Source organism: Peromyscus maniculatus, chromosome 5, assembly GCF_049852395.1.
Source record: "Peromyscus maniculatus bairdii isolate BWxNUB_F1_BW_parent chromosome 5, HU_Pman_BW_mat_3.1, whole genome shotgun sequence".
Taxonomy (NCBI): domain Eukaryota; kingdom Metazoa; phylum Chordata; class Mammalia; order Rodentia; family Cricetidae; genus Peromyscus; species Peromyscus maniculatus.
In genome coordinates, this window is record NC_134856.1 from 101,845,140 (window position 1) to 101,857,553 (window position 12,414).

A 12,414-nucleotide genomic window follows, 5' to 3' on the forward strand; every position below is an offset into this window, starting at 1 on the left:
TCTGAATACTTTCAGTTTGCACTGGCTGGTTGAGCTGAGGCCTGTAGAACCTGTAGATTGCATGGCTAGCTGTGTCCATGAGAAAGTACTTTGAGGGTTATCCTGTCCCTAAGCTCTGCTGTGTTTCTCTGTGACTGGGAGAGCCTCAAAGTGACAAGTAGTAATCAATCACTCATTCTATTCAGAGTCTTGACACCATGCTCCAACTTTAACATTTCTAAGTTGTTTGTGTAAGGTATGAAAATGAAAGTTCTTGGTCTTTTTGGAGAAGTACTTAAGTAACAGCAAGGTTATGTTAGACTATATACATATTTTTTTTGTGTGTAAAAAGTATCTGCATTGACAGCAAGCTTGTCAGTGATAACATAATGATGACCCAGGCATGGACTTTACAGAACAGTAAAGATGACCCTTTACTGACAGTACAAAATGTCTTAAGCCACCAACTATCATTTTTTTTAAAGATTTATTTTTATTTATGTATCTGAGTGTTCTATCTGCATGGTCTCTGCATGCCAGAGGAGGGCATTGGATCCCATTATAGATGGTTGTGAGCCACCATGTGGTTGCTAGGAATTGAACTCAGGACCTCTGGAAGAGTAGCCAGTGCTCTTAACTGCTGAACCGTCTCTCCAGCCCCACTAACTATCATTTTTAAAAAACATTCCCCCTGTTTTGAAAGTACCTTGCTGGAATTGAACCCAATGGCATGTACATATTAGGGAAGCACTCTCACACTATGTGTGATATGGGATAATGCCCTTGTACATTGGTTTAATAAAATGCTCATTGGCAAGTACCAAACAGAAAGTATAGGCAGGGTGAGCAGACTAAAGGAATGCTGGGAAGAGAAAGAGCAGAGTCAGGAGTCACCAGCCAGAGGAGGCAAGATGACAAGGCAGAACTGAGAAAAGGTACCAAGCCACATGGCTAAACATAGATAAGAATTATGGGTTAATTTAAGTGTAAGAGCTAGTCAGAAATAAGTCTGTGTGGGACTGCGGGCCAGGTGGGACCAGAGAGAAACTTCCAGCTACACTACACAATGCTCTTTAAAAATTTCTTCAAAACTCATGGATGAACACAAAAGAAACAGAACTCCTCCATGTGATAGGGAAAAAACTCCAGAAATGTAGGCTGGTAAGGCTAACAGGTCAGTGTACACAGAACGCAGCAAACAAAATCAGGGTCCAAGCTGACTTAGGAAAGGAAGAAGCCTGGAGAACATCCCTCTCTGGTGGAAGACACAGTGCACCTGCTTGCCTCTGATCTTGTTTTCAGGGGAGGAGAAATAAATTTTCTTTAAATAATTCCACCTGAAAGCTCACAATTGAGAGGAAAGAATGCATTATCAAGATGCTCAAAACAAAACAAAACAAAAAAAAAAAAAACATGATGAAAGCTTAGTTTGAGCTGGCTGAGGAACCCTGACTGAAGGCACTTGAGAGATAAATTCCAAGCCTAATGCAATATTTGAAGCAAAAAAGAAGTTTAAATTTAAAGCAAATTTAGAAGCTTGATCTTGTAAAAATCATTTGCTTAGGCTTCTTAAAAAACAACCAAAAGTTATGTTTTTAAAGTTTACTTTTGAAAATAAAAAAAAAATGTAGTGATAAACCAAGAATCAAGAGGGAAATATTAAACACAGAGAGTAAAAACCACTAGTGATTATATGCAATAAAGATAAAAAGTTCTTCAGAATGCAGCACAGGAACATTGGAACAAACACACAGCACATACTGTAGCATGTTTTAGCCTCTTTTGAGTCATGAGGATGGCCATAAAAGTCACTGAAGCATCTGCAGCTTTAGAACTAATGACATTAAGGCACAGAAAAGCTAAGGAACTCACCCAAATTCCCACAGCTGCTAAGAAAGAGATACAGCCATGATTCCAGCCCAAAGGACTGGGCTTCAGTTCTGTTTCCTAGCAACTGCCCTGTGTTCCTGTCAAGAAAATGGAAATCACTAAGGAAGAGTCCCATGGAGGTTAAATTTGTCCCAGAATAAGCAATAGTGAGAGTAGAGCCGATAGCTTTTTGAGAGAAATGAGGGCTGAAAATTCTCCAGAATTGAAGAAAAACATCATTTATCCAATTTGTAAAGGTTAAAATTTCTTCGGTAGAATTTCAAAAAAGAAATAATATCCAGACACAGAATAGTGAACCCCAGAACGGGAAAGAAAGGGAGATGCTGACCACAAAGACAGCCTGTTAGAGAAGACAAATTGATAAAATGAAAACCTTTCACAAAGGCAAGAGACTTCTTGACACAATGATGAAAGCCTGGTGATGGGCAGGCTATTTTTCTAGTAGCAAGGGAACATGACCACCAGCTACAAGGTGTACCTAGTAGGATTGTCATTGGGGAATGTAAGCAAAATAATGTCTTTTTATGCAAACAACAATTTAAAGAGATTAATCTTGTACCTTCACTAAAGAAAAACATGGAGGACATATTTAAGAAAGAAGGGAAATTATATAAAATAGAAAATCTAAGCTATAAAGCCAAAATGTTAAACAGTATATACATGAATAAATCTAAACCAGCTTTCTAGAAATTATTACTAAAAATCAAGAAGAAAATAATTAAAATCTATAACTTAACAAATAAGAACCAAAGAAATCGGGAGATTGGTGTGTACATATTCTCATTCATCCAGAAGAAGCCTTAAGCCACCAGTGAAAACTACTGTCTTGGAAAAGGTAAAGTCTTTGAAGAGGAAAACTGACTTTCCCAGATAGGTCGGGGAGGTTTCATGAAAGCTTCCAGAAAATGTAAGAAGGAAACAAACATTTGATTATCAAACATGAGCACCCACCTTCCCCTGGGACGTTTGCACCCTCTCCTTTAGCCCCATGTCGATGTTACAGCAGATTATCACCTCCCTGAACTCTCAACTTACAGATAATATACTAGTGAGACTGCTGGAGTCTGTACAGGTAGGGAACATGCAGGAATGGGTGTCCATCCTAAAGTAGTGTGTACATTATAAGACCAGGAGGTTGTGTCATCAGTTGACGTCACTGTGCAGTACTCCACTGAGAATCACAAAGTTCTGTATATTCCACAGTTAAAGAACAGGGTATTCCAATAGAAACTTCTCTGGACTGAGAACATGGGCATAGCATGAGAACATGGGCATTAGTAAAGCAGAGTGAACATCTCCCCAGAGTGTGCACTTAAGCTACAGGTGAGATTGACATGATGGGGTGTGATGGTCTTGCATCTGAGACATTGTAATGTCTTATACAAAGGAGCCCATAAATAAGGAGCTGATGTATTCAGGATCTAGTAGTAAAGAGATTGAACATTTATTGAGTACTTACTATGTCCCACATCAAGCTATGCCTTAATCCTCCCCAAAGTCTCATAATTCTTTCATCTACATAGAGTGCCAAGGCCCAGTTGACTTTTCCTGCCAGGGCTTCAAGCTGACCACTGCTGCCTTGTTCAACTCTGCTTTGGGCATTTTTTGAGCTACTGGTGAATTCATATCCATTTAAATGTTTTCCAAGCATTATGTCAGCTCAGACCAGAGACAGAGATAAGGCAAAAGGGCTATGTTCAGTACAAAGTTTCCTCGAAGAACTGAAAATGGATTTACATGATTTATCTATACTACTGAGAATATGCCTAAATGACTCTGTAATCTACTATAGAGATACTTGCTGATCCATGGTCATTGCTACTCTGTTCACAATAGCCAGGAAATGGAAACAGCCTAGATGTGTATAAACTGATGAACATATAATGAAAATATGGTACATTAACACAATGGAATATTACTCAGCTATTAAGAAAAATAAAATTATAAAATTTGCAGGCAAATGGATGGAGACAAAAACAGTCATCCAGAGTGAGGTAAAGCAGACCCAGAAAGATAAATATCACATGTTTCCTCTCCTTTATAGATGTTAGCTTTGAACTTTCAGATATGTGTGTTTCATTTGGAATATTTATAGAGGTCAGTAAATTACTAAGAGCCCGTGGAGAGTGTAGGGGGTGCAGAGGTCTTTTGTGGACACAGACATGCACTAGGGCACTGGTTCTCACCCTTCCTAATGTTGTGACCCTTTAATACATTTCTTCATGTTATGGTGACCCCAACCATAAAATTATTTGTATTGCTACTTCATAACTGTAATTTTACTACTATTATGAGTCATAATGTAAAAATCTTTGTTTTCTAACAGTCTTAGGTGACCCCTGTGAAAGGGTCATTCAGCCCCTGAAGGAGTCACAACCCACACACAGGCTGAGAACAACTGTACTAGGGGAACCTAGAATGTTAAGCACACAGGACTGTTCCTTCAGGGGAAGGAATACAAAACCTGCTTTTCATCTAAAAGCCGAAGCAGATGTATTTTCTAGTCTGGTGACCTTTGTACAATCTGTGTGGCTAGAGATCCTTCTCCAGACCCATTCTGCAGACTTGTTTTTCTCAGTCTATGCAACCTGTTTTTAATGAAAGGTGTCACATGTACTTTACAAAGAGTTCAGTATAGTCACATCATATAACTTTGTTCCTCAAGTAGATTTAGGCACACTATTACACATGTGTGATTGAATTAATCATCACAGGAACAGTTTTCACTTGACTGTGCTGTATTTAAATAAGCATAAAATAAGCGAATCGGGGTCAGACTCCCAAAGTTTGAAACAACACTCACTGCTGAGTCATGCACCAAACCGCTTTCTTGCCTCCCACGGTCCATCTTTCTGCTGCCAGTGAATGTCAGATAGACCCCTGCAGGGGAAGGGCTTTCAAAGGAGAGAAAATAGAATGCACTGGTATAAAGGGTTAAAAAGTAATTATGGAACAAGAAGGGATAAAATGGGGTGAGAGAAGGGAGGTCAGGGTAGAAGAGGGAAAATGAGAGAGAAATACCACTAAAGGCTTTTCAAAAAAGTCATATGGAAACCTACTACTGTAGAAGCTTCCTAAAATATATCTATACACGTACTGCCCACTGATACAATAGTGGCACAAGCATTATGGGAATAACCAACCACTATCTTATTTATTTAAGTCACATTCCACAAGGTAAACCCATATCTACTACAATCATCAGACCAAGAACATGATTACAAGGAAGGATTATCTTCTGATACAACATTGTAGCTGCACCCAGGAATTCACTGCTGTAGTAGCAGCATCCACAAGACCTGAGCAAGCCTAAGCCAGACAAATCCCAGCATGAAGAGAGGAGTTGGACATGATTCCACCAAAAGCCAAGGAGGTATTAACAATATTTAGCTGAGAGAGGAATAAAATACTGAGAAAACTGATAAATTGACCATGCTCCAGTGGAAGTTATTTAAGCAACACAAATTGACCTGCATGGAGGGAAGGGGGCATTGGGTAGTAAGGGAAGGATTGTGGATCAAGGAAAATTTGGGTAAGAGAGAGTGAAAATGTCAAATAACTAAAAACCAGAAAGAAAAAAATAAAACCTACTCTAGAAAATCAGCTACAAGCTAGGCACTCACCCAGTCATTTGGCTAATGAAGTTTTTTCCCCATACTCTTCATATTTATTCTAACCAATATTATGCTAACAAATATTAGTCTGGCAAGGATTGTATAACCACTTCGTTTTTCTATAAATGTCTCTGCCAAGGGTCAAGATTTTAATGGGCCTGTTTCTGATCTCTGCCCATGAATAAAATTTGACACTAAACTTTCCATTTCTCTTGATTGGAACATTTTGGAAGAGAGAAAGTTCAGTAAATCGGGGAAGCAGGCTAGAAAACAAGACGTAGGTGATATATGAGATTTCATGGTGCAGTCCCCCCAGACTACAGTCCTATACATCCTAACCATAGGTGAGGAAGCCAAGGATACATAGCTCATTTATTTTTTATGTGACTCTTGGAAGCGAGAAAGTTTTCATTATATAAAACAACAAATATTACATAGACATTCATACAAATGGCCTAGTTCTATCAAGTTCATAGAAATCAAATATAGAATACAGATAATAGAAGACTTGGAGGGAAATGGAATCAGGGAAACTTCAATATGTACAGTTTTACTTGGGGAAGATAAAAAAACATCTTCTGGAAATGGGAAATGTCATTATGGTGTTGACCCAATAAAATGAATATAATAAGGAACTGAACTATACTAAAATGTGTAGAGTAGTAAAATTGTGTACATTGCCATCACTATGATTTCAAACCCAAAAGAAAGGAGATTTGCCCTGCACAGAACCTCTCCTCAGTGAGGAAAGGATGGTCCTGCTCACACATCAGTGGTGTATGGAAAGTAGCAGCCACTTGCACCATTGGAGCTGACTCAGACCTAGAGAGGCCACATTCCTGTTCGATGGCTCTTCTTGCCAGAGATGGTGTTTTTTAACATCTCCTGTTCTGTGCCACATAACTCAGAGGTCACAGGGAGAGCTCCAGTTTGTGGAAGTGAAAGCAGAGGAGGTATTTCCAACGAGGAAGAGTGAAGGCAGTGGAATCACGGAGGGAGGCAACATTCAGGGGTGCAGCAGAGTGCATCTCTTTAAGGAGATTCAGAAATGTGTCTTCAGTACACTTGCTGACAGCAGAGCAACGGATGGTGTTTACCAAGGGGTAGTGTTCACACTGACAGCACAAATCTATCACTAAGTAAATAGCCACCTCTGATTTCCCCCCTGGAGTGGAGAAGCAGCAGCAGGAGATAGATGAGATGTATCATTTCACATGAGAAGGAAGGCATCAGAAATAGTACCAGAAGCACAGGACATTGCTGCCTTTTGTTATTACTTCTTGAAAAAGATATGAGACAAAGTCTCACTATGTCTCCTAAAATTTTTTCATTTAAAATTTAAAGGAGTTTCTAACCTGAAATATTTCCCATTTTTTCTTGTTTAAAGCTATCTCAAATTATTTATTATACTGCTATTTAATATGTAAACTGTATCTCTATACATTAAGTGAAGTATTTTTAATAAATATATACATAAAATTTTAATTTCCTCTGGGAGGCAAGTAAATAACAAACTAGCTACTATGTATTGATTGTCTTTTTATTTTTAATGAGATTATTCTTGAAGCAAGAAGGATCATATGCCCCTAGTCCCTCCCCTGCTCTATCCAGCTGTGGGAAAGCCCTGACCAGCAGGCACCATCAGATGGGCAGATGACAGAACTCAGCCTGAGCATCTTTGTCAAGGAGCAGAGTGGCACCCCAGGTCTTTCCCATCTGACTCTTGGGCTGTGCAAAATCCTGCTGCTTCTGTACAATGTTTCACAGGTGCCACTTCCTAGCCATTCCCTGATAGGATAGAATAGGGCAGAAATCAATTAACAAAACTTCACTCCCCAACCCAGCCCAGAAATTACAGTGCCAGCAACTTTGCAAGAACCTCCCCACCTCTCCTGTGTGAGCCAACTGCAACAAATGTCACTCTTTTTAAAAAGTGACCATAAACTGCAGGAAATGTGATCTTCAGGCAACCACATATTTCAAAATCACAGTTACATCCAAATCTGAAAAGAGAAGCAGCTTTTGAACTCTGCAGCCGCTTCTTTTTGAGCACTGGAGTTCTGGGCCTTTAGTGTTTGTGTAACACGTTCTCAGCCATGATGTCTTTATCTTCTTGCTCACTCACTTAGCTATTTTAAGGGTGTTCCTTGCTTATTGAGCACCAGATACTGTTAAAGAACACAAAGATGGGAGAAGTAAGTCTCTACTGCTAAACGATATGTTCTGTGAAAGAGACTGGCCACAAAAAGCTTGATTGTGGTTGTCACGAATAGTAACATTGGCATCCAAAATTAAATAAGACAGGAAGAAAATTACGAAGGTAATTTAGCATAACTTATGAACTAACTTTTCAGATACTTTAAAACGTAGTATTTTCGGAATATGTGCAGATGGGTGACTCTTTTGGGTAGACTCAGGCTGACTCGTGGTATATTCTCTAAGCAGATCCTCGTTGAATGTGAGCTGCTGTCCTGAAACATGTGTTGTTGGAAAGCCAGGGGATAAAGAAAAAAAATACTAAGGAAAAATTATACCTGCCATAATTATCAGGAGTCTAAGTTATTTTTTTAAAAATTTAAATTCAACAAATTGAAGCTCAACAATAGAAGGGTTATAGTTGCAGGTAAATATGTGGAGAAACTCCTTAGATATGGAGGAAGTATGCCTGCACTGAGCCAGAGCCTCCTGCCAAGGACATAGCTGATCAATACCCGCATTGGGCCAGGGTCATCCACAGAGACACAGCAGAACAAGTTTGTATATCTTCCTTGACATTGCTAAAGAAATTACAACATGGTCATGCTAGGGTTCCAATGGAAGTTATGGGTCTAACTCTTCGGGAATTTGTTGATGATTACACCATCAGAGTGACTGATGTGTTGGCTCTGCCACAGTCAGGAACAGTGTCAGTGGCGAAGCTATTGATCCAGTGTTCCAAACCAAAATGTCAGATATGCTAAAACAAAGAGGGATTCGGAGATGGTTGCTAGTTGGTATATAGTCACCCTGGCTTTGGTTGTTGGCACTTGGTGTGGGTTTCAACACTCAGCAGAGCTCTGACACTTCTAGAAAGAGCTGTGGCAGGTTGTCGATCCCAGAGTTAAAAGGCAAAGTTGTTATCAATGCCTTCAGATTGACCGGTTCTAACATGACAATGGCCTTAAAACATGAACCAAGACAACTTTAAATGTGGGTCAATGAAACAAACTATCTATCCAGGCACTAATAATTCAATTAATTCATAAATAGAAACCATTACTCTATTACTGTTCATTTTCAGTAAAAATGAGCCGAAACAGAAGATATTAAATTTGCCTAAGAAGAGTTGAGTGGAATGATTGACACCTCAGAATTACAGTGAACATTGTAAACAAAGTAAGTCAGTGCCAAAAGAGATGTTAGAATTAACCAAGAATTACAATAAGGCTGTAGAAGAAAACATGACACCCCGATGACTGGTAATAAGCAATGTTAGCAAGCAGGATCCCAAACACTATGTGGAAGAAAATGTGGATGTACTTATGATTTCAAATATTGTCTAGTGTTTTGCAGCAATGTTGCATACTGTTGCATTTAAATAAAGCAACACAGAAAGCTGTCAGCAATACATTTTGGTGTCTATTCTTCCATTGTTCCTAAAGTTCACAGTCAAAGGAACTCTAAAGGTATATTTGGTGAAGTATAAGACATGTGTATCATTTCAGCAGGGTGACACCTCTGGTCTCAGTTACAAAGTTACTCCTGTTTCTTTAGTCAGGGTTTCGAAGATTCCAAAGCTGTGTAAGAATACATCAAAGAGAATGAATTTTTCTAAGATCCCATTTGGAAAAAAAAAGTAAATTTTGACTATTGATTAAAAAATAAAATACATTTACAATAAAAAATAAGTATTTGAGCAATTTTGTATTTTTTCTCAAGCCACCTTGAAGGATCTCATTAATTTGAACAGATTATAATGTTCTTTAATATATTTGGACCTGTTCTTTCAGTGACAACATGCAGTGTTTCTTATTGTGCCAACACAATGGCTCACACACAGTAGATACCAAAAGACATTGCAGAAGCCCACTAACTTTTACATTGGGAGTGCACTTTCATGAATTTCTTCACCTGAGCTGGAATTTCAGCTACTGTGGAAATCAATGAGATCTGTATATATTTCTTTCCCATTAAAATACAGTTTTGCATATACTCAAACTTTTGTAGTTTGCAATTTGTAATTCAGGAGATTGGTAGATCACCCTAAAGACAATCAGATGTTAAAATGAACAACTCTAGTAACCTCTTACTTTATTACTGTGAAAAATGACAGCCTAGAATGGGGGACATGGGAGCAAACAATGTCCCCTAAACCAGATGCACCTCACTTTTCACTTTTTCATATGCTGTGAACTAAGAACAATTGTTGTGGTTTTTTTTGTGTGTGTGTGTGTGTTTTTTTGTGGTCTGATTGTTCTTTATTTTATATCTAGAATCCACTTATGAGTGAGTACATACCATGACTGTCTTTCTGGGTTTGGGTTACCTCACTCAGGATCATTTTTTCTAGTTCCATCCATTTGCCTGCAAATTTCATGCTTTCATTGTTTTTCTCTGCTGTGTAGTACTCCATTGTGTATATGTACCACATTTTTTCCATCCATTCTTCCGTTGATGGGCATCTAGGTTGTTTCCAGGTTCTGGCTATTACAAATAGTGCTACTATGAACATAGCTGAGCATGTATCTTTATGGTATGAATCAACATTCCTTGGGTATATGCCCAAGAGTGGGATGGCTGGGTCTTGAGGTAGTTCGATTCCTAATTTTCTGAGAAACCGCCATACTGATTTCCACAGTGGTTGTCAATTGTTGTGTTTTTGATGGTGCATTTTAAATGGTTGTATAAATACATGTTGACTTCAACTTTACCTCACAGCTTTCAGAGCCTAAAATAGTTACTATCCAGCCTTTCCAGAAGAGTTTGTCAAACTTCTAGCCTAGAATGCTTAGATAATATTTCTCTAACTAAACAGTATTTAACAAGCAGAATTGCCATCACCTGATTGATAACCCCTGCTCTTCCCATTCCTTCTATTGATTAAAGTACCGACTTAGGATCTGATTTAGAAAACAGAATGAGGAGTTGTAAAACTGAAGAAGTAATTTCTCAGTTACATTCTGCAGTTATGAGGAAATTCAAGTGCAGTGGAGTTAGTGACTTGACATAACACATTTACAAAAGAGGCCAGGCTGACTTACTTTTAAATTGTATCTTATTTCTTTCCACATATTAGGAACATACCATTAGTTGTAGATAGGCAATAATAGCATAAAAGGACTTTCTCAATAAAATTAATTGAACAAGTGTTCTTGAGTTTTATTTATGATTTTAAATATTCAAAAACTCTGTCATTTCACTTAAAATTGGAATTACAATGATTGCCACATGCGCTGAGCATTCAGTTCAATGACTAAGTACTTGCCTGGCCTCAGCAGGCTCTACGTTTGACTGGAGAAATGGCAAAAGTAAAACAACAATAGAAGGACCTACCATCACTCTTATCTCACAGGTTATTTTGAACAGACATCTTTATAAATTCCTCAGTATGTGGCTGCTATCATAATTTCTTTGTACTGATTAGGGTTACCAGAATGGTTTCAAATGATATATGATGATATTGCTAATAATAGTAGTAAAGGGTTTTGACATTTAAAAAAAAACCACATCATTTTAAAGATAAGTGTCTGAAAAGTGGATATAAATCTAACACCAAGTCTTCTATGATGCTGGAACCAGAATTCATTTCTGTTTCTCTTTGGAGGAAAATTCTGAAGCAATTAAATAATATTTAAAATCTAATACAAACAAGTCTTCATCTTCAGAAGCAAAGTGCCTCACAAAGGAAGGAGAAGGCAATTCTTTTTATAATGGAGGGTTGTGCTCAAAAAGAGGAGCTTTCTTTTCATAGCATCTGCTTCTGAAGATTCCAAATTAGATCCAGACAGCATCAGGAGGCCTCTTTCTACCACTGCCATTTCAAGAACCCCTACCCCAAGGCTTTGCCACTCACCTTGAAAAGCCAGATCTCCAGTCTGGGTGTAGAGTCCAGGCACAGGTCTGAGCTCCACAGAGGGTTCTTCTCTAGCAGCACGGCTCTTCTCACATGTCCACTCTCTTTGTGCACAAAGGCCCTGAACTGCTCACCGAGCAAAAGGAAGCAAAAGGGTTCTGAGTTCCTCAGGGTTTCAACAGACCTCAAAACCTCAAAGTCATTTCAAGTACACTAGCACAAAAAAAAAAAGAAAGAAAGAAAAGAAAAGAAAAAGAAAAAGAAAAAGAAAAAGAAAGCTCTTAAGGATGAACGGTCTAACACACAAATAATAGAAAGGCTAACTATCAGGAAATATTTATTAAGGCTTATTGATTACTCTGACTTAAATATTTCTCACCCAGCTTTGTAGAAAATAAGAGCTACAGATGATACTGTCAGAAATAGAAACAGGAGATAAACTGTGCCTTGTATTTAGGGTGAAGTGATTGTGTGTGTGTGTGTGTGTTTGTGTGTGTGTGTGTGTGTGTGTGTCTGTGTGTGTCTCTCTCTTTGTGTGTGTGTGTGTGTGTGTGTGTGTGTGTGTGTGTGTGTGTGTGTGTGTGTTTTGTAGTATTTCCTACACAGATAAACTAGGGCTCCTCTTCTAACTTTGGTGATTAACTCTTGCCTTGATATCTTTTTTAATATACAGCAGTGACCAAAATAAGATACTATAATCATGTCACAGAATTGACAGAGAGACTATTTAAAATCTAACTACATTCTAGCAATGGATGAAGAGTACATGTGTGCACAAAGTCACTTTTATATCCATCAATTTATTGTTGTTGTTCATTTGAGACAGAGAAAGAGGAAGGGGAAAGAGAAAGAATGGAGTGGGTGTGCTGGAGTGTGTGT

The 12,414-nt window shown here is 38.4% G+C and overlaps 1 pseudogene; it reads left to right on the forward strand.

Annotated features, from left to right (window-relative positions):
• Window positions 1-2,857: 2,857 nt before the first annotated feature.
• LOC102924673 (26S proteasome non-ATPase regulatory subunit 14 pseudogene) lies at window positions 2,858-9,064 on the forward strand (annotated as a pseudogene).
• Window positions 9,065-12,414: the final 3,350 nt, after the last annotated feature.